The sequence below is a fragment of the Notolepis coatsorum genome, assembly GCF_963971535.1.
Source record: "Notolepis coatsorum genome assembly, chromosome: 7".
NCBI lineage: Eukaryota > Metazoa > Chordata > Actinopteri > Aulopiformes > Paralepididae > Notolepis > Notolepis coatsorum.
The window spans coordinates 104752358-104771497 of NC_140171.1; the positions used below are offsets into that span (position 1 = coordinate 104752358).

The following is a 19140-nucleotide window of genomic DNA, read 5'->3' on the forward strand; positions in this document are numbered from 1 at the left end:
TTGCGTGAGTGTGTAAACAGGCCAGTGTCCCCTGTAGTATAGAAATACAAGTACACACGCACACACACACATGCACAGTGCACACATACACACATGCACACTGCACACACACACAGTCACTTGCTTCACATTCACGGTAGATGATAGATATGGTGGAGACTACATGGTCTGGTGGGAGACTCTTGACTCTTGGCGATGGAGAATACCAGTCTACCCTGCTGGACATGATCTATGGGCGTGTTAGACATTTCCTTTGGGTGATGAATTTAGGATCCTCACAGTGCATGCATCGCTTTAGATATTATGTGAGTATGTGAATCACACTTTTGTGAATTATAAGGGACTTGCGAGGATAATGGAAAGGCCTACATTCCACTCTGCGAAATAAGAAGGAAGGCCTTCTTTCATCCTCCGTGTTTTCATGCCTAATTGGTGTTTTTTTAACCTGGCATCCCAGACTTCGAAGGATATTTAAACTGTGTGTGTGTGCACGTGTCTGCATGTAATTGTCTGTTTTCAGACCGTTTTCAACATGTTTTGCCTACGACATATAATATGGCCTCACGTTTTATTGGATAGCTGAGGGCCCCCCCTGGCAGAGGCCTCTGAGGACTTGGATGCAAAAGAATAATCATATGTTTTGTGTTTGTTTTTCTTCCATCCAGTGAGACAGCGTTTACTGTCGAAACCGGTCCGGGCATCGACCCTCCTGCGAGGTAAGAACTTCAACAGCAACAGACTCCCATTTTTAGCTCCTTCTCAAAAACGTTTGAGACACCTGCTGATTACATCAATGCCGCACCGCCGATCTGGGTATCGCGTTACACCATAACATTTATACTTGTTATGAGTTCACTTGAGGAAAAATGCTCGGATTTGTCTCGAAGCGAAACTCAAGCTTTTAAGGCGGAATGGAAAACTTCGGTCCGTCTTCCAAAAATGCCTCTCCCCTCCTCCTCTTCTCTCCTCTCGTGAACACACACACACACACACACACACACACACACACACACACACACACATACACACACACACAAGAGTAACGCGGAGTAAGAGTGACCACGTTTTGGAGAGCCTTAAATGAAAGGAGCTGGCTTTGGTCAGTGGTTCTCCTGGCCAGACGTTTTACGGCTCTGGATGTCACGCTGAAGGGGAAACAGTGACGTGCTGGTGGTGTTGTGACCCGTCTCCCTCTGGCTGAGTGGTTGGGAGAACCAACCAAGCGAGTTTGTACGTCCTATGATGGCCTTGAACATCACTTAGTCCACTTCTAGCTATAGACCTGTTCGCTGTATACATCAGACTCAGTGATCGCGCGCATCAAGGGGGCAAAAGGAACGTAATCCTGGTCAGAACAACGGGGCAGACTACAATATATTTGCATTTGTTAGCTATTCTAGCGATCTAAACAATCAAGATCAGCTAGATATGTAAAAGGTGAAAGACTCACACTCACAGCCATGCTGATCTGGCTAAATGACATCCAGCCGTAGTTTGAGACAACTTTTAGTCTTTCTCGCAGCAGCTTGCGCAGGTCCAGGGCAACGTAGTCACGTGACTCAGTTGGTATTGCTGATTGGCTCGAACACTGTATGTTTGTATACAGCGAACAGGTCTATAGTCCACAACGTAGCCATATTTCACTGGTAGAGGTGAAGGTGCTTAGCATTGCATTGAGGCTGACTATCAAAATAGACTTGAAAGAATGGACATTTCATTGTGGGGTTGTCCTCACTGTGTCCTAGTGGTTGACTGATATGTGTTTTTCAATGGTCAATTTGATAAAATAATAAATTAAAAGTGCTATAGATAACATTCAGCCATTCAACTAGATGTCGCACTCAGGGTTTCCGTTAGAATTTTTTTTTGCAGGTCTGAGTGTCCGGTAGATTTCAATCTACCGGACAAATGGGATAAATTCCGGTCAGAGTTTATTGAGCTTAAAAACAATTGATAGGCCTATATAAAGAATGACATCATCAAGGCATTTATAATATTTTAACTTAAAACTAGACTACTTTTGCGTATATACAGTCATTAATATATTCCAAATAAAATAAGTCCCTCGAGACTGCATGCTGCTGCCGACTTGAGGTGTCGGTGGGCAGTCTGCCCGACCTTAATAAACAGCAGTCTGTTATAATCACATTTTTATGAGCTAACGAATTCCGTTATATTGGACATTTGTATTAATTATATCAAGCGAAGAACTGAGAAATTTGGCAGAGAGACGGCAACATTATCGTGGGTTTGCGCCGTGATGTATATCTCCACCTCCCAACGACTTGGTGCTGCTGCTCATAATGTCCGGTGAAAATAATTCCCTCTAAGCACAATTTGATTATTTGAATTGTATTAAAATAGGCTAAAATTAAATAGCCTATGCGATGAACGAAACAATCATTACATTTGTCGTTGCTTCACCAAGCAGCCGGTCAATGACATCCTGTGTCAGCGAGCTGGCAGCTGATATATTTACGTGAAGCATGGAGCAGGAGCAGACAGAGCAGAGCAGCGGTGTCAGCAGCGCCCCCACCCAACAGCTGAATTGCCAATGGCTGAATTGGAGTACTGCACCCTGCCAAGCCATGCTTCACGTAAATATATCAGCTGCCAGCTCGCTGACACAGGATGTCATTGACCGGCTGCTTGGTGAAGCAACGACAAATGTAATGATTGTTTCGTTCATCGCATAGGCTATTTAATTTTTGCCTATTTTAATACAATTCAAATAATCTAATTGTGTTTAGAGGGAATTATTTTCACCGGACATTATGACCGGAGAGATTAGATATGTCGGACTTCACCAGATTTTGCCGGTCAAATACCGGTAATTACCGGCTAACGGAAACGCTGGTCGCACTAGAGCACTAGAATGTCATTTATCCAATCAGGTGCATTCCACATGGGACATTCATTCATTTTGGACCCGAAAACACTTTTTAAATGATACATTTAATAATCAAAATTCTTTTGGAGGAAAAAGGCGGATGTTTTTTTTTATGGTACAAATGTATTTATAAGATGTATATTTGATGACACAAATGAATGACGTAAACATTTGATCTATAGCACCTTTAATAATAACAAATGAGACACAAAACTGCTGAACTTACGTTAGCTATATTAGCTAGCTAGCTTAGCTGGTTGATGGCAGCTAAGTTTGCAGTAGGGATGGGTGCAATAAAACAGCTACATTTAAATGTTGCTGCACCTGCTAGTCCACACTGAAAATACTATTCAGTTCAACTATTTTGGCAAAACCACAAGTGAAATGTGTGAAAATCGCTGTGTATTTATATCCTTGAATGGCGGTGTCGGGGATGTTATGGATTCACCCTGACCACGTCTGCGTAGATCCTACGTGTGAAGGCGGGAACTCAAATAGCTTTCATTTACATGGTTTCAAATTTGTGGTGCACATTCATGAGCCCTAGAGGAAGAAACCTATTGAATTTTGGTGACCTTGTGTTCACCTTTTCCCTACTGCCCCTACCCTGTTCACCTGATTCTCACCAAACTTGATGTGTGGAATCTGGGGACTAATATGTTTAATGTGTTATTTAGATAATTAATAGGCCAAACCATATGGCCGCCAGATTCAATAAAATTTTGTAAAAACGCATGGTAAACAGGAAGTGATTAATTACTTGTGAACGCACTGTCCGATTTCCACCAAACTTGACAAATACTTTTGTTTTTTTTATCTACTTTTTTTCCCATTTTTTCAATTTTTCTCCCATCCCAATTTCGTATCGTTCAATTCTACCCTCCCCTGTCTCGAACGCTGTTAGGCCATGCCTCCCACAAGCCGGCTGCAATGTGGACTAAGCCTTACATCACGTGTCCCCTCCGGTACTCGAGGAAGCAGCAGTCGCATCTTTTCACCTACACAGCGCGATCTCTCAGCGTCGGGGGTCTGCGTTTGGAGGGCATGCCGCCCCCGTCGCTTCCTGATTCTGCTGCACAGGCGCACCAGCCGACCTGTAGGAGTCGCTTTCCACAACGTCCGATCCCCACCCATCAGCTTCCCACCCCCTGATACTGCCAATTGTATTAGTCTGAACGACCAGCCAAGCTGATAGCAATGCGGAAAGCTGGGCTCGAACCCAGCGTCTCCTGCATTGGTGGTGAGCGCCTTGCCCACTGCACCACCTAGCCGCCTGACAAATACTTTTGTTAATATTTTTCCTACCACTGTCAACGGTTCTTACTGAAAACAATCTTTTTGCTGAGCATGAGCATAGGCCTATATTCTTTTTTGACTAATCCTTTAATAAAATTGTATTATTTTATTTTATGTGTGTTTAAACGTCAGTGAAATGAATCACAACGCACGTCCCTAGTTTGCAGTATCTAACATTACAATTGTAAAAGGAATTATATGATTTTCCCCCTTCAAAATATCCTGAAGCCCTGTTTAGGCAATTTCCGCGTAGCTAGCATGAAGTATCAATGGGTTCCTTTCTCTCAAGCTTCCTATGATCATCATCCCTCTAGCATTCAAACTGAGCTAGAGCTACAAAAGATGCTGATATTTGCAGCCGATTTCAAAATTCTACATGGGCCGATACCAATAAAGATGGCCAAACTCAGCCCGATATATCGGTCGGCCACGACTTTGCACACCAATGTGGATGAATCTTTGCATGCAGTGATTTAGAATGAATTCCCTGGATCTTAAATTAGACTTGGGGAACTCCTCAGACGATTCCTCAGGTCAAATGAGAATCGGAGAACTCCTCAGATGATTCCTCAGGTCAAATGAGACTCTGGGGACTCCTCAGACGCTTCCTCAGGTCAAATGAGAATCGGGGGACTCCTCAGGTCAAGTACCACTCCACACCAGTGCACACAGTGGCAACGGCAGCGCTTGTTTTGGCCACAGCAGAGCTCCCTCTTTTCAAACACTTCCTATCAATAAAGCTCACATTCCAAATTACATCCTGAAGCTAGCTCACTGACCGCGTCTAGTTCCGTATAAGTACACGTTTTGAAATACTCCTGCTTCCTAAAAGCTCACATTTCAGCCACTTGAAGGTCACCTTCTTAACCAACGTGAGTCTTGGCTTTTACAGTAGTAAAAAGTCTTACCGTACCCAAGGACTTGGAAATGTAAGAGCTGTTCCTGCACATGAGCAACACCGACCTCAGCGGCCAGGCCTCGTTTCCACCCCAGTGTTATAGGACTTGATCTGAAGCCGGGACAGTCTGAAGCCGGGACAGTCTGAAGCTGTAACAGTCTGAAGCCTGCAGAGCAGTGGCCTTTTGTGACGTTATCACATTTGTCACAGCCGTACCTGCTGGCTTTCTGAAAGTTCTCTACACTGGGGAGCTGTTTTTGCTTTTACCGTCAGTCTCCTTCATTCATCACTGGCACTTACCGTGTCCTCCATCACCTCTCTCTGGGTCCCTCCCTTCTGGCTTCTGCCCTCATAACCCATCTTTCTCTCCTTACAATCTGGCCTGGATCTTGTTTCTCTCACTCTCACTCTCTCTCTCTCTCTCTCTCTCTCTCTCTCTCTCTCTCTCTCTCTCTCTCTCTCTCTCTCTCTCTCTCTCTCTCTCTCTCTCTGGCATGCTATCTCTCTCTCTGGCATGCTCTCTCTCTCTCCCTCCCTCTCTCTATCCCCCCATATCTCTCTCTCTCTCTCTCTCTCTCTCTCTCTCTCTCTCTCTCTCTCTCTCTCTCTCTCTCTCTCTCTCTCTCTCTCTCTCTCGCCATCCCAGTTGTCCCGCTTGGCAGCTTGCCCAGGACCGGGGGCTCACTCGGGCCAGTGGGAAAACAACAGCACAGGCCCGCTTGCTGACATGTCTCGTTATGTGTCACATACCACTCTGAATACTGTTGCATACTAAGCTAGGCTACATCAACCGTGTGGCCTTCTCACATCCCCCACTGGGTCTCTCTGCTGTGTTGTTAGGACTGGTTGAGCCCTCGCCAAGGTTGGTCACTTTGTTGTTTACGCCTTTCGGTCAGACCTTGACATGTTTGAACTGTATCTGTGGTCGGTGCTACTGTTTATGTTGACATTGTACTGTACGTATTGTATGTGGCTGGTCTATCCGAATGCAGGCGAGCTGTTCTACTGTTGTGTGGGACTCTGTTCCATCTAATGGAGCTGCCCATGTATTTAAAAGAACACGCCAACATTTTGGGAAATTAGCTTACAGTCTCCAGAGAAAGACAAGAAGATAGATACCAGTTTCCTCTCTGTGCGTTCAGTAGAAAGCTATCTGACTGCATGTTAGCCTAGCTTAGCACAATGAATGGAAGCGGACATGTACGGGTAGCCTTCGGGAGAGGTGTTAGTTGGACAATGCGTAGGCATTGTGCTAAGCTAGGCTAACATGCAGCCAGATAGACAGACATGTCCACTTCCATTCATTGTGCTAAGACGGAATGTCAAATAAATCCGGCCAAATCAATCAACGTCCGACCGAAGCTGGATGTGTCTGACAGGACGCTGCCCTCTTATACAACGCAGCTCCATTGGGAGTGAAAGGGGTTTGTTGAAACTGGGCTGGGGGAAATGTGGGGCGTTCAAACGCAGGGGGGATTAGCAGAGGCTACGCCCCAAAGCACCTGGTCGAAACAAGTGTCTGTCATATCCTATTGAGCGAGTTGATTTGTGCCTCAGCTTTGTTGATCTGTGCATTATCGGCGACAACATTGGCTCGGCGGAGTGTGTTTAGAGGGGAAATTACCGCTAAGTCTTCTGCCTGAGCTCTTAATGCTCCATTTATAAATTACACAGCGATAGAAATTAGATTAACAAGTGATTCCATAATCCAGGTAATGATTTCATAGTACTTTCTGTTGATTTACTCTTGCGTCTCGCCCTGGGAGCGTGCAGATTTTTAATAGAAATATATGATATATCTGAATGAGTCATCTGCTGGTGATATTAAAAGAGATGGTGCAGGTTAACAGCAGCCAGATACGAGTTTATGCCACCCCTCTGTCTTTCTGTGTTTATGTGTGTGTCTCTCGCTCTCTCTCTCTCTCTCTCTCTCTCTCTCTCGCTCTCGCTCTCGCTCTCGCTCTCGCTCTCGCTCTCGCTCTCTCTCACTCGCTCTCTCCATCTTTCTCTCTCTCTCTCTCTTGATCGAGTAGTCATTATGTGAGCTTTGCCCAGCCCTAACGCACACACACAAAGCTCATACAGCTCTCCTCATTTTGTTCTCTCCCGTGACTCCTTATCGCTCTTTTCACTCCGGCTCCGTTTCATCACCTCTGGTCTCTCCCTCTGATCTCTCGTCTCCCAGCTACTCCCTCTGCTGCTCTCCCCCGCTTCCCCTCTGATCCTGCCCTCTGCCCTGGTGATGTTCTGCACCTGGTTGAGATGTCATTCACTAGTCGGGTTGAATTCTTTGGGAATGAACGTGTCAGAGATAGAAGAGGAATGCCAGAAACACACATACACATTATGTATATATCATAGTCAGACAAGAAGATAGATACCAATTTCCTCTCTGTGCGTTCAACAGAAAGCTTTCCGGCTGCAAGCTAGCCTAGTTTAGCACAAACGAATGGAAGCGTATATGGACCACTAGCCTAGCTGTTGGCCAAAAACTCCCAGAGTTTTAAGCTAGGCTACATTTACATTTTTTACATTTAGTCATTTAGCTGACGCTTTTATCCAAAGCGACTTACAAGTTCTGTGCGACAAGACAGCAAGAAGGGTATAACTCTATCAGCTGAGTAACAATGTTCATCAAAGTGTTGCGTGTTACAGTGTAGGTTAGTTTATTAGGACAAGTGCATGACATTAAGGTTAGTCGGGGTTAGATTTTTTTATTTTATTTTTTTTATCATTTCAGATAATGGTTGAAGAAGTGAGTCTTTAGTCGACGGCGAAAGATTGGACGGGATTCGGCTGTCCTAACTGGGATGGGTAGTTCATTCCACCATTGTGGGGCAAGGACTGAGAATAGGCGGCTTCTCTTTGATGACCCTCCGGGAGCTTGGATAGGAGTAGATCTGAGGCGGCCAGAAGATGCAGAGCGTAGGGGTCTTGAGGGTGTGTAGTTAGAGACCATTGACCGGAGGTAGGCGGGAGCGGTTCCCTTTGCCGCACGGTATGCTAGGTCGAGGGCCTTGAAGCGGATACGTGCAGCAATGGGGAGCCAGTGCAGGTCCCTAAGAAGTGGGGTGACATGGGCCGACTTCGGTAGGTTTGAGATCAGGCGGGCCGCTGCGTTTTGAATGAGTTGAAGAGGCTTGGTGGCAGTGGCCGGGAGGCCAGCTAGCAGGCTAGTGGTCCATATCCACTTCCATACATTTTGGCTAAGCTAGGCTAGCTTCCGGATAGCTTTCTACTGAATGCACAGAGATGAAATTGGTATCTATCTTCTTGTCTTGCTCTGGAGAAGACAGTAAGAACATCCCATAATGTCGGCGTGTTCCTTTACCAGCCGTGACTGAGCTGAGTATTTATCTGTCCTGGCTTTTCACCACTCCATCCCCCTCCCTCCTCCCCGCCCCCATTTTATCTACCCCCTTTTATCTGGGAGCAACTGGGACCAGTTGTGCTCATCTGTGAAAACAACATGCCGTCGATAATGTCTCTGTGACGCCAATGCAAAACGCACCACTTTGTTTTCTGATGGCTCGGTAGGCCTACAGAGAGGGGAGGAAAGAAGAGAAACGGATGAGAAACGGCGGCAGCAGGACATTATTTGAGTGCCTCTGACGTCAATATGTTCGGTGCTTAACCCTTTCACTACCACGCCACATAACAGTTAACCCTTTCACTACCACACTACAGCAGGTTAACCCTTTCACTGTCACACTACATAATGGTTAACCCTTTCACTGTCACACTACAGAATGTTAACCCTTTCACTACCACACTACAGAAGGTTAACCTTTCACTACCACAATACAGAATGGTTAACCCTTTCACTGTCACACTACAGAATGGTTAACCCTTTCACTGCGACCCTACATAAGGTTAATCCTTTCACTGCCACACTACATAATGTTAATCCTTTCACTACCACACTACAGACGGTTAACCTTTCACTACCACACAGTTAACCCTTTCACTACCACACTACAGCAGGTTAACCCTTTCACTACCACACTACAGAAGGTAGGTTAGTGAAGGGTTAACTTGCTCTGTGACCCTTGGAGTTGGCAGCAGCGGCGTTCCTGCCGCCGTGGGGACGTGCCATAGTGTCTCTCCTGTCTGACCACATCTCTCTAATCACTTATGTGGCATCACAGCTGGCCTTATCTCTCTGTGGGGCCAAGCAGCGCATGCTGCCTGGAAGTCTGCCTACCCACATAACTCTATCCTATCCTACACTCACACACACACACACACTCACACGCAGGGACGCACACACTCACACACACACACACATACACACACACACACACACACACACACACACACACACACACACACACACACTCTCACACGCAGGGATGCTCACACTTACACACACACACACACACACACACACACACACACACACACACACACACACACACACACTCACATGCAGGGACGCACACTTGCAGACATGCATATATGCACACATATGAATAGAAGTACGTGCAAGCACACACACACACACGCGCGCAAGCCCACCACACATGGAAAAGCCGGTTCGAGTTAAAGATTATAGTGGGATCTTCAAGGGGAGCGAGGTTTTTGATTTGTAGGAACTTTTACGAGAGCATATGGAGAAGGTCAGAAATGTTTTAGATTGTATATGGGGTCGGGCTGGGCCATATACTGTAGCCAAAGTATTTACCAAAGTAGTTACTCTTTTTTAATGTTGCTGCAAGGACTTTTTTTTATTAATAACTTCAAATATACATTATGTAAATATGTACAATATGTATAAATTGTGGTTGCTGGCATTGTAAAAGTCCCCCTACGGTGTGGGGGTAATTTCTTATTTTTTTATAAAAACAAATTACCTGCTGGATTATGGAATGCCATGGATGACAGTGTCTAATCACTGGGATCAGTTTTATGAAGGATGTGTGGTGACGTCATGCAGTTCCACTGATAAAATGCTTGCTAAGGGAGAGTGAAGGATGAGACGGTGGAAGCACTTGGTGTTGGATAGAGATTAATATGTGAAAAGGTCAAGTTTACTCTCTCTCTCTCTCTCTATCTCTCTCTCTCTCTCTCTCTCTCTCTCTCTCTCTCTCTCTCTCTCTCTCTCTCTCTCTCTCTCTCTCTCTCCGAAGACAGGCACACACACACACACACACACACACACACACACACACACACACACACACACACACACACACATAAACACCCTGATTTGTGTTTGAATGAAAGAATGAATGAATTAACAGATTGCAGAATGGGTACAATACAGTATGGCTCAATACACGAGGGGATGCAGACCAGAGAAAGACGTTTGTCTTGTTTACATCAGGGTCCCCCATTTTCAATTCATAGTGACATTTATGACATACACAACATTTTCGATAGTACCATAGAGCTTCACTATTAATCAGAAGGGGTGTTTCCTTAATGCACAGCTGTATCTGTGTGTGTGTGTGTGTGTGTGTTATGGCATGTGAATCTATGTGTTTGTAGCAGTGCTTGATGCTGCCTGTTAGTAGCGTTTGTAGTAAAGTGATCTGTCTCATGTCCTATGGTCTGTCTCATGTCCTATGGTCTGTCTCATGTCCTATGGTCTGTCTCATGTTCTATGGTCTGTCTCATGTCCTATGGTCTGTCTCATGTTCTATGGTCTGTCTCATGTCCTATGGTCTGTCTCATGTCCTATGGTTTGTCTCATGTTCTATGGTCTGTCTTATGTCCTATGGTCTATCTCATGTCCTATGGTCTGTCTCATGTTCTATGGTCTGTCTCATGTTCTATGGTCTATCTCATGGTCTGTGGTCTATCATGGTCTACGTGAAGTTGTTTGCACAGAGATGTCTACGCACTGGTCCTGTGGTGTAGGTCTTGATTGTTCTGGCCTCATCACCTCTGTTCCGTGTCCCGTCATGTGTCTGGATATTTGGCATCGCCACAAAAGACTGACTGGCTGTTTGCGGTCAGCTACACATGCATACACGTGCACACTCACACACGCACACACACATGCATGCACGATCGCACACATGCAAACACATTTAAAAAAATTAAATGTTGAATATGTTGCATGGATATTATATACAGTATATGTTCAAGCACATGCATATTTCCGGATGAAATGTGTGCACATTGAACTGTTAGCCCACACACACACACACACACACACCCACACACACACACACATACACACACCGACTCTGGTGGCCTGCAGGGCCCTTTGAGTGAGTGGCCACAAACGACGGCTTTGTCCTCTGGGAGGCTGGGAAAATTGGACTGCGACACACATACACACACTTTAGAGCAGAGTCAGGCCAGTCCACAGCTCTGTCGGGCTCAATAGACTGATTCATTAGAGCCCCCCCCATGACACGAGAAGAGAAGAGCCCCCCCTCCCCATGACACGAGAAGAGAAAGCCGGCGAGCTACAGGGGGGGAGGAAGGGGGGAGGAAGGGGGAGGAAGGGAGGAGGACAAAAGGAAGGGAACAACTCAGTGTCCAAAACGGGAGAAATAGGAGAATCTTAGGCAGAAAAACACGTGTAATAATTTCCAATGCAGCAATGAGTCACGCATATCCTATCTCTTGCCATAATGGGGGGCTGCATCGATGAAGCGTACGATCCGCCTCCATAATAAATGGTTTTAAATATACTGTGTGTGTGTGTGTGTGTGTGTGTGTGTGTGTGTGTGTGTGTGTGTGTGTGTGTGTGTGTGTGTGTGTGTGTGTGTGTGTGTGTGTGTGTGTGTGTGTGTGTGTGTGTGTGTGTGTGTGTGTGTGTGTGTGTGTGTGTGTGTGTGTGTGTGTGTGTTCAAGTTTTCAAGTTTCAAGTTTCTTTAATAGTTGTCATACAGAAGTACAGAATACTTTTGTACAAAATGCTTCTTACTGTTGCGCTCCAGAGACTGTGCATGACAAGATAAGTATGAAATAAAAACATAGTAAAAATTAGAAGAAAAAAAAAGAGGTCACAGTGTTCAGTTTAGACATATGTACAATGTTCGTAGACGTAGTTACCATACAATATACAATACTGTGCAGTGTACTAATATACAATACTATATAGTGCAAGGCATAAATGGACGAGGTGCAGTTTAGGTACAATTCACAGTAGGTGTACGAGTTGTAGTGCAAATCCTTTATCAATAAATATAAAGTGTAAGTGTGTTTGTGTGATCTAAAGTGTGGAGAGTGGGTGCTGCAGTGTGTTGTTTGTTTGAGTGAGTGTGTGTGTGCGTGTGGGTGTGTGTGCTGTGTGCATTTGATGGTTGTTGCATAGTGATTATTGTTCGTTTAGCGATTATTGTTCGTTTAGCAGCCTGATGGCCTGGGGATAGAAGCTCCTTCTGAGTCTTTCTGTGCTCGCCATAAGACTCCGGTATCGCTTGCCTGACGGCAGCAGTTCAAAGAGGCAGTTGTTCGGGTGGCTCGAGTCCTTAATAATTCTCTTAGCCTTCCCCTTGCACCGCTTGTTGTAAATGTTCTGGAGGGTGGGAAGCCCCCCTCTAATTGTGCGTTCGGCTGAACGTGTCACTCTTTGTAGTCTGCTACGGTCTTGTGCAGTGCTATTCCCAAACCAGGAGGTGATGTTGCCGGTCAGGATGCTCTCTATTGTACATGAGTAGAAGTTCCTAAGGATCTTCTGACTGACTTGGAACTTCCTTAGGCGCCTGAGGAAGTAGAGGCGTTGTCGTGCCTTCTTCACAACACTGTCAATGTGTGTGGTCCATGTCAAGTCCTCGGATATGTGGGCTCCGAGGTACTTGAAACTGTTCACTCTCTCAACTGGTGCCCCGTCGATGCTGAGGGGGCTGTAGTCCTTGACCCCCGACCTCCTGAAGTCCACAATCATCTCTTTTGTTTTGCTGACGTTCAGGGAGAGGCAGTTCTCCTGACACCACTGTGACAGGTTCTCTACCTCTTCCAGGTAGGCCCTTTCGTCGTTGGCAGAGATCAGGCCCACCACTACTGTGTCATCAGCAAATTTGATGATGGTGTTGTTGTTCCGCTGTGCTACGCAGTCATGTGTGTACAGGGAGTAGAGGAGGGGGCTCAGAACACAGCCCTGGGGGGCCCCTATGTTGAGCGTGATGGATGAGGAGGTGCAGTTGCCGGCTCTTACCACCTGGGGTCTGCCCGTCAGGAAGTCCAGGACCCACTGGCACAGGTCATAGTTCAAGCCCAGGTCCCTGAGCTTGGCTATGAGTTTGGAGGGGACTATGGTATTGAATGCTGAGCTGTAGTCGATGAACAGCATTCTCACATAGTTCCCCTTCCTCTTGTCCAGATGTGATGCTGCTGTGTGCAGCACATGGGCTATGGCGTCCTCCGTGGACCTGTTGGGGCGATATGCAAATTGCAGAGGGTCCAGGTTGATGGGGAGGGAGGAACAGATGTAGCCCTTCACTAGCTTCTCAAAGCACTTCATGGCTATGGAGGTGAGGGCTACAGGGCGGTAGTCGTTGAGGCAAGCGGGCGTAGATTTTTTGGGTACAGGGATGATGGTGGACTTCTTCAGACAGGTGGGGATGACGGCCTGTTCCAAGGACAGGTTGAAGATGTCAGTGAATACCGGGGCCAGTTGGTCGGCACAGACTTTTAGGACGCGGCCGGGGATGCCGTCCGGTCCTGCTGCCTTCCTGATATCCACTTTTTTAAAGATCCGTCTCACCTCATGCTCTGTTACCCTGAACACTGAGTCTCCATCAGCAGACCCCCCCCCCCCCCATTGCCGTGGTTTGTAGGCTGGTGTTGTTATTCACAGCCTCAAACCTCGCATAGAAGGAGTTGAGATCATTTGCTAAGGAGATGTCACTGTTCAGTTTGAGGGGGGTTCCTTTGTAGTCTGTCATTGTTCTGAGGCCCTGCCACATGCCTCTAGAGTCAGCCTGTTCAAACTGAAGTTCAACTTTATCCCTGTAACGCCGTTTTGCCTCTATTACTGCTCTCCTGACGTTGTATCTTGCCATCTTGTGTTCTTCCATGTTGCCTGTCACCAGCCCGGTGTTGTATGCTGATGTGCGCACTTTCAGAGCCTCACGGACGGATTTGTCTACCCAGGGCTTTTGATTTGGGTAGATATTAATTTTGGTGGTGGGGATTATTACTTCTACCTGAGTACAGACATAGTCAATCACCGTTTCGGTGTATTCGTTAATATTGGCTGTGTTATCACGGAGTACACTCCATTCTGTGCTTCCCAGCACTGCTTGGAGTGACTCTACTGACGTCACGGTCCAACGCTTAACCTCTCGCGAGACCACCGGCGTTCGCTTGAGACACTGTTTGTACTTAGGCAAAAGAAAAATTGCGGCGTGATCGCTTTTACCGAATGGACTAAGAGCCTGTGACTTGTACCCATTCTTAAATTGCGAGTATACATGGTCTAATATGTTCTGTGTGTGTGTGTGTGTGTGTGTGTGTGTGTGTGTGTGTGTGTGTGTGTGTGTGTGTGTGTGTGTGTGTGTGTGTGTGTGTGTGTGTGTGTGTGTGTGTGTGAGTTAAAGACACCGTGTTGTATGTCATCTCGTACCTCCCTCCCTTTGTAGAGGTACGATAAACTCAGCTGTATTTTACAAGTCTCTCTCTCTCTTACTGATAAGAGAAGAGGCTGAAAAGGCTTCACAGGACTGTAAATCGGACTAATGAGAGTGGAGTAGTGAAGTATTTACTCTATCCAAGACTCTTTAGTGATTTAAGAAATATATATATATTAATTGTGAAGTGAGCCTATGATAGCATAACAAATGTGGCTGTCATAACGAGTACTGAGGTGTCCTAAAAGGACAATAATACTACCTTATGCATACTGCACCGTATGTGAATACTGTATATTTCAGTTAGTTAGTTATATTGATTTGTTATATTGTTTACACTGCTTGTTTTTACTACCTGTACCCCCCCCCCATGCTGCTATGATGCCGAATTTCCCCAAGGGGATTAATAAAGGTATATCTTATCTTATCTTATGTATGATCACACCAGTGTGACTTAGAGGTTTGAGAACTGAACATCCTAATGATGATATAGCAACGGCCATTAGTCATTGAAAGCTATAGACATGACCGGTGTCACGTCACAATTTACAGTACTCAAAGCCACGCCCCTTGTTTGGGGGACTGGTACCTGTACAAGTTTCTTTCCATAGAGTTAAATGCAGTTTTTTCATTTTATTTGAGTCATTCACAAGTCAGTATCTAGCCCAAGAAACTGCCTAAAAATGGCTACGTTGTTGGATGCACTTCTCATTCGAGGAAAAACCCAGGTGTCAGGTTGTTCCCTTTACCTGATCCTAAAACAGAGCCTCATTTACGAGTACTGTGGCTCCAAGCCATTGGACGTGCGGATGCCTCAGGAAAGATTTTCTACAGTGTGTGACAAAAATAATTTGACATTGCCTGGTTTGTGCCTAATTCTGCATGTGATTAGCATACATTTGCCTGGCTGTAAAGAGGAGGCTTGTGTGGTTCTATAGACAGGTTTCTGTTTATAAACACACCATGTTTGAGCCAATCAGCAATATGCGCTGAATCATGTGACTAAGTTGCCCCCTACCTGCGTGAGCTGCGGTGCTAAAAAAGTATAAAGGAGCTCTCTGGAGAACCCATGACACTCCACTGACTAAAAGTATAATGGAGCTCTATGGAGAAACCATGACACTCCACTGACTAAAAGTATAATGGAGCTCTATGGAGAAACCATGACACTCCACTGACTAAAAGTATAATGGAGCTCTATGGAGAAACCATGACACTCCACTGACTAAAAGTATAATGGAGCTCTATGGAGAAACCATGACACTCCACTGACTAAAAGTATAATGGAGCTATATGGAGAAACCATGACACTCCACTGACTAAAAGTATAATGGAGCTCTATGGAGAAACCATGACACTCCACTGACTAAAAGTATAATGGAGCTCTATGGAGAAACCATGGCACTCCACTGACTAAAAGTATAATGGAGCTCTATGGAGAAACCATGACACTCCACTGACTAAAAGTATAATGGAGCTCTATGGAGAAACCATGACACTACTGACTAAAAGTATAATGGAGCTCTATGGAGAAACCATGACACTACTGACTAAAAGTATAATGGAGCTCTATGGAGAAACCATGACACTACTGACTAAAAGTATAATGGAGCTCTATGGAGAAACCATGGCACTCCACTGACTAAAAGTATAATGGAGCTCTATGGAGAAACCATGACACTACTGACTAAAAGTATAATGGAGCTCTATGGAGAAACCATGGCACTCCACTGACTAAAAGTATAATGGAGCTCTATGGAGAAACCATGACACTCCACTGACTAAAAGTATAATGGAGTCCTATGGAGAAACCATGGTACTCCACTGACAAAGTATAATGGAGCTCTATGGACATGGCACTCCACTGACTAAAAGTATAATGGGGCTCTATGGAGAAACCATGGCACTCCCCTGACTAAAAGTAGTTTCAAACTAAAATGGCTGGATGTCATTTAGCCAAATCAGCACAGCTGTGAGTGTGACTCTTTCACCTTTTACATATCTAGCTTTGGCATGGATTGATTGTTTAGATCGCTAGCATGGCTAACAAATGCAAATATATTGTAGACTCCCCCGTGGTTCTGACCAGGATCACACTCCTTTTTGCCTGATGTGGACGAGAACCCTGTCTACTGAGGCCATTTTATCTTGAGGTAAAGTCAAGGGACCCCTTTGAAAATGGCCACGCCCATGGCATTTATTTAAGCTAGCTGAAAATAGCGTAACATCGGAGCAAAGTCTACCCCCTTTGCCAGTAAGCTAGCATGACATGGCTGGTACCTTTGGATTCCTCAAGATCTCTAGTTTCATATGATACCAGTATGTGAACCCGCTAGAGCCCTTTTAAACACGGCAAATCAAACAGCGAGATATCTGTAACAGATGCGTGCTTAGGTTATAAACATGTCTGACTAAAAAGCATTTTATTGCTATAACCTACAGAATAAATAGTGGCCAACACACTGACTGGCCCTATAGGGGTTACACACAGGTACATCACACAGCCTGAAACAGCTCTGCCCGAGTGCCTTATAACTGTATAACAATTTACTGACCTCCATGACCACATTAGTTTGAAAGAAAATGCAGCAATACCTTTGAATATCATGTAGCTTATACATATCACAAATACCCAAATAGGGAACAAAAACAACCATACCAGTCCAATTTTGACTTGTCGCCATTACCAGAGATTGCCCCTGCCTTTAACTAATGTTGTGTTTGTAGGTGTACTGTATACACTGTGTGTTTCAGCTGTTTTAGCTTACCTTACTAAACACTTCACACTGCCTTAATGTTGAATGTGAAAACCACTGAGTACTACTTTACTACAAATTATTCCATTCAGTTGGGTGTGCTGATTATTAACTCCTGGGTGCCCCTTTATAAGGTATTTGTAGATAATGAACTAATCATGAACAAATCATTTATACATTCATAAATTATTATTAAATCATTTATAACTATTTGTATAACATTTACTAATTAGTTCTACATTATTTATAACTCATTATCAACATTGTTTGTACTTGATTTGTTCATCATTAAATAATGTTGTTTAATGTGTAGTAACACATTTGTAGATGCTTTGAAAAATGGATATGAAAAAACGACTATACTGTACCTCCATTTATCTGTTCATGTTCAACAAATGATTTGTTAAGACATTCATAAAACATCTATAAATCATTTGCAGATACTATTGTGTGCCCTAATCTAAAGTGAAGCCTATTCATCATTAACAAATGTCTAATAGTTTGTTTATTTGTGGACTTTTATGAATACACACAAAGCAATTACCAGACTTGTCTTTTCATGTTTAACAAATGATTTGTTAAGACATTCATAAAACATCTATAAATCCTTTGCAGATGCTATTGTGTGCCCTAATCTGAAGTGAATCCTATTCATCATTAACAAATGTCTAATACAGTTAATTATTTGTTTACTTTTTCATCACCTGTTACAAATGTTGTAGACAGCTTTCGGATACACCCTTTTTTGTGACATCAAACAGTGACAGAATTAGGACTATAGATAAATGCAATTTTATTAACATATACATAAACGGTATGAATTTGCGCTACGGTATGGATTTTGACTATACCTTGTGACCGGTAGAGCAACTCTAAAGTAGCAATGATGTAACCACAGTGTGGAGGGAGGGGGCTGCTAAGTGGAGCTAACGTTAGCTTGCTGAGGCAGGGCTCTACAGTGTGACTATTTCACTCGCAAAATAGATATGTGCAAACTGGAAAAATTATTTAGGAGCACAGAGGCTTTGCGTAGTGGGCGTGTCAATGCGCAATTGTCATTTCATAATAGACACGGAACAGAGCGGACCTTCAATTCTAGAAACGAACTAGCTCTTCAGCCCTGCGTTGCACACAGCTGTGTGACAACTTCTCTCGCGAGTCGCGCAGTTTGTAATGTAAACTTTGAGACGGGTCCAATCGTCTAACATGCTTTGCATCCTCGCCATTCTGGAATGCCCATGTTGCGCTAAAACCTTATGTAATGTTAACTGTTGATGTAGCCTCAGAAAACTAACGTTAGCTCCACTCCTAGCAGCCTGTCTTGATGTAGCCTCAGCAAGCCAACGTTACCTGGCTTGGGTACTACGACTATGCTTGCACCTCATGGTACCAAAGCACCTCAAAGGCGCTAAAAACAAAATTACAAACATCTCAAAACTAACTGGTCAGACTACTGCTTGAACTTACTCCTAGAACCCACCTCACCCCTGCCCACTTTGACAACCTAGGATGGCTTAGAGTAGACGACAGAGTACAGCAACTTGCAATGGGCCTGGTCTACAAGATACACTACACGACCAAGGTACCCATGTACATGTCAAAATACTTCCCAAAGGTCAGTGAATACCACGATCACAACACCAGAGGGAGCTCCACAAATCATGTTAAACTCAGATTTGGCTCAAACAAGGGATTAAACACGTTTCGCAATTATGCCACATCAATGTGGAACGCCCTACCTAAAGCTGTAAAGGAATGAGAATCCCTACC

The 19140-nt window shown here is 44.7% G+C and overlaps 1 protein-coding gene across 1 annotated transcript in view; it reads left to right on the plus strand.

Annotated features, from left to right (window-relative positions):
• The first annotated feature begins 660 nt into the window (after positions 1-660).
• The window catches only part of add3a (adducin 3 (gamma) a), a 239165-nt gene continuing 220685 nt past the window's right edge, over positions 661-19140 (plus strand). Inside the window, exon 1 of the mRNA XM_084318972.1 lies at positions 661-716. The gene's annotated coding sequence lies outside the window, so the exon portion shown is untranslated. The remainder of the gene's footprint in view (positions 717-19140) is intronic.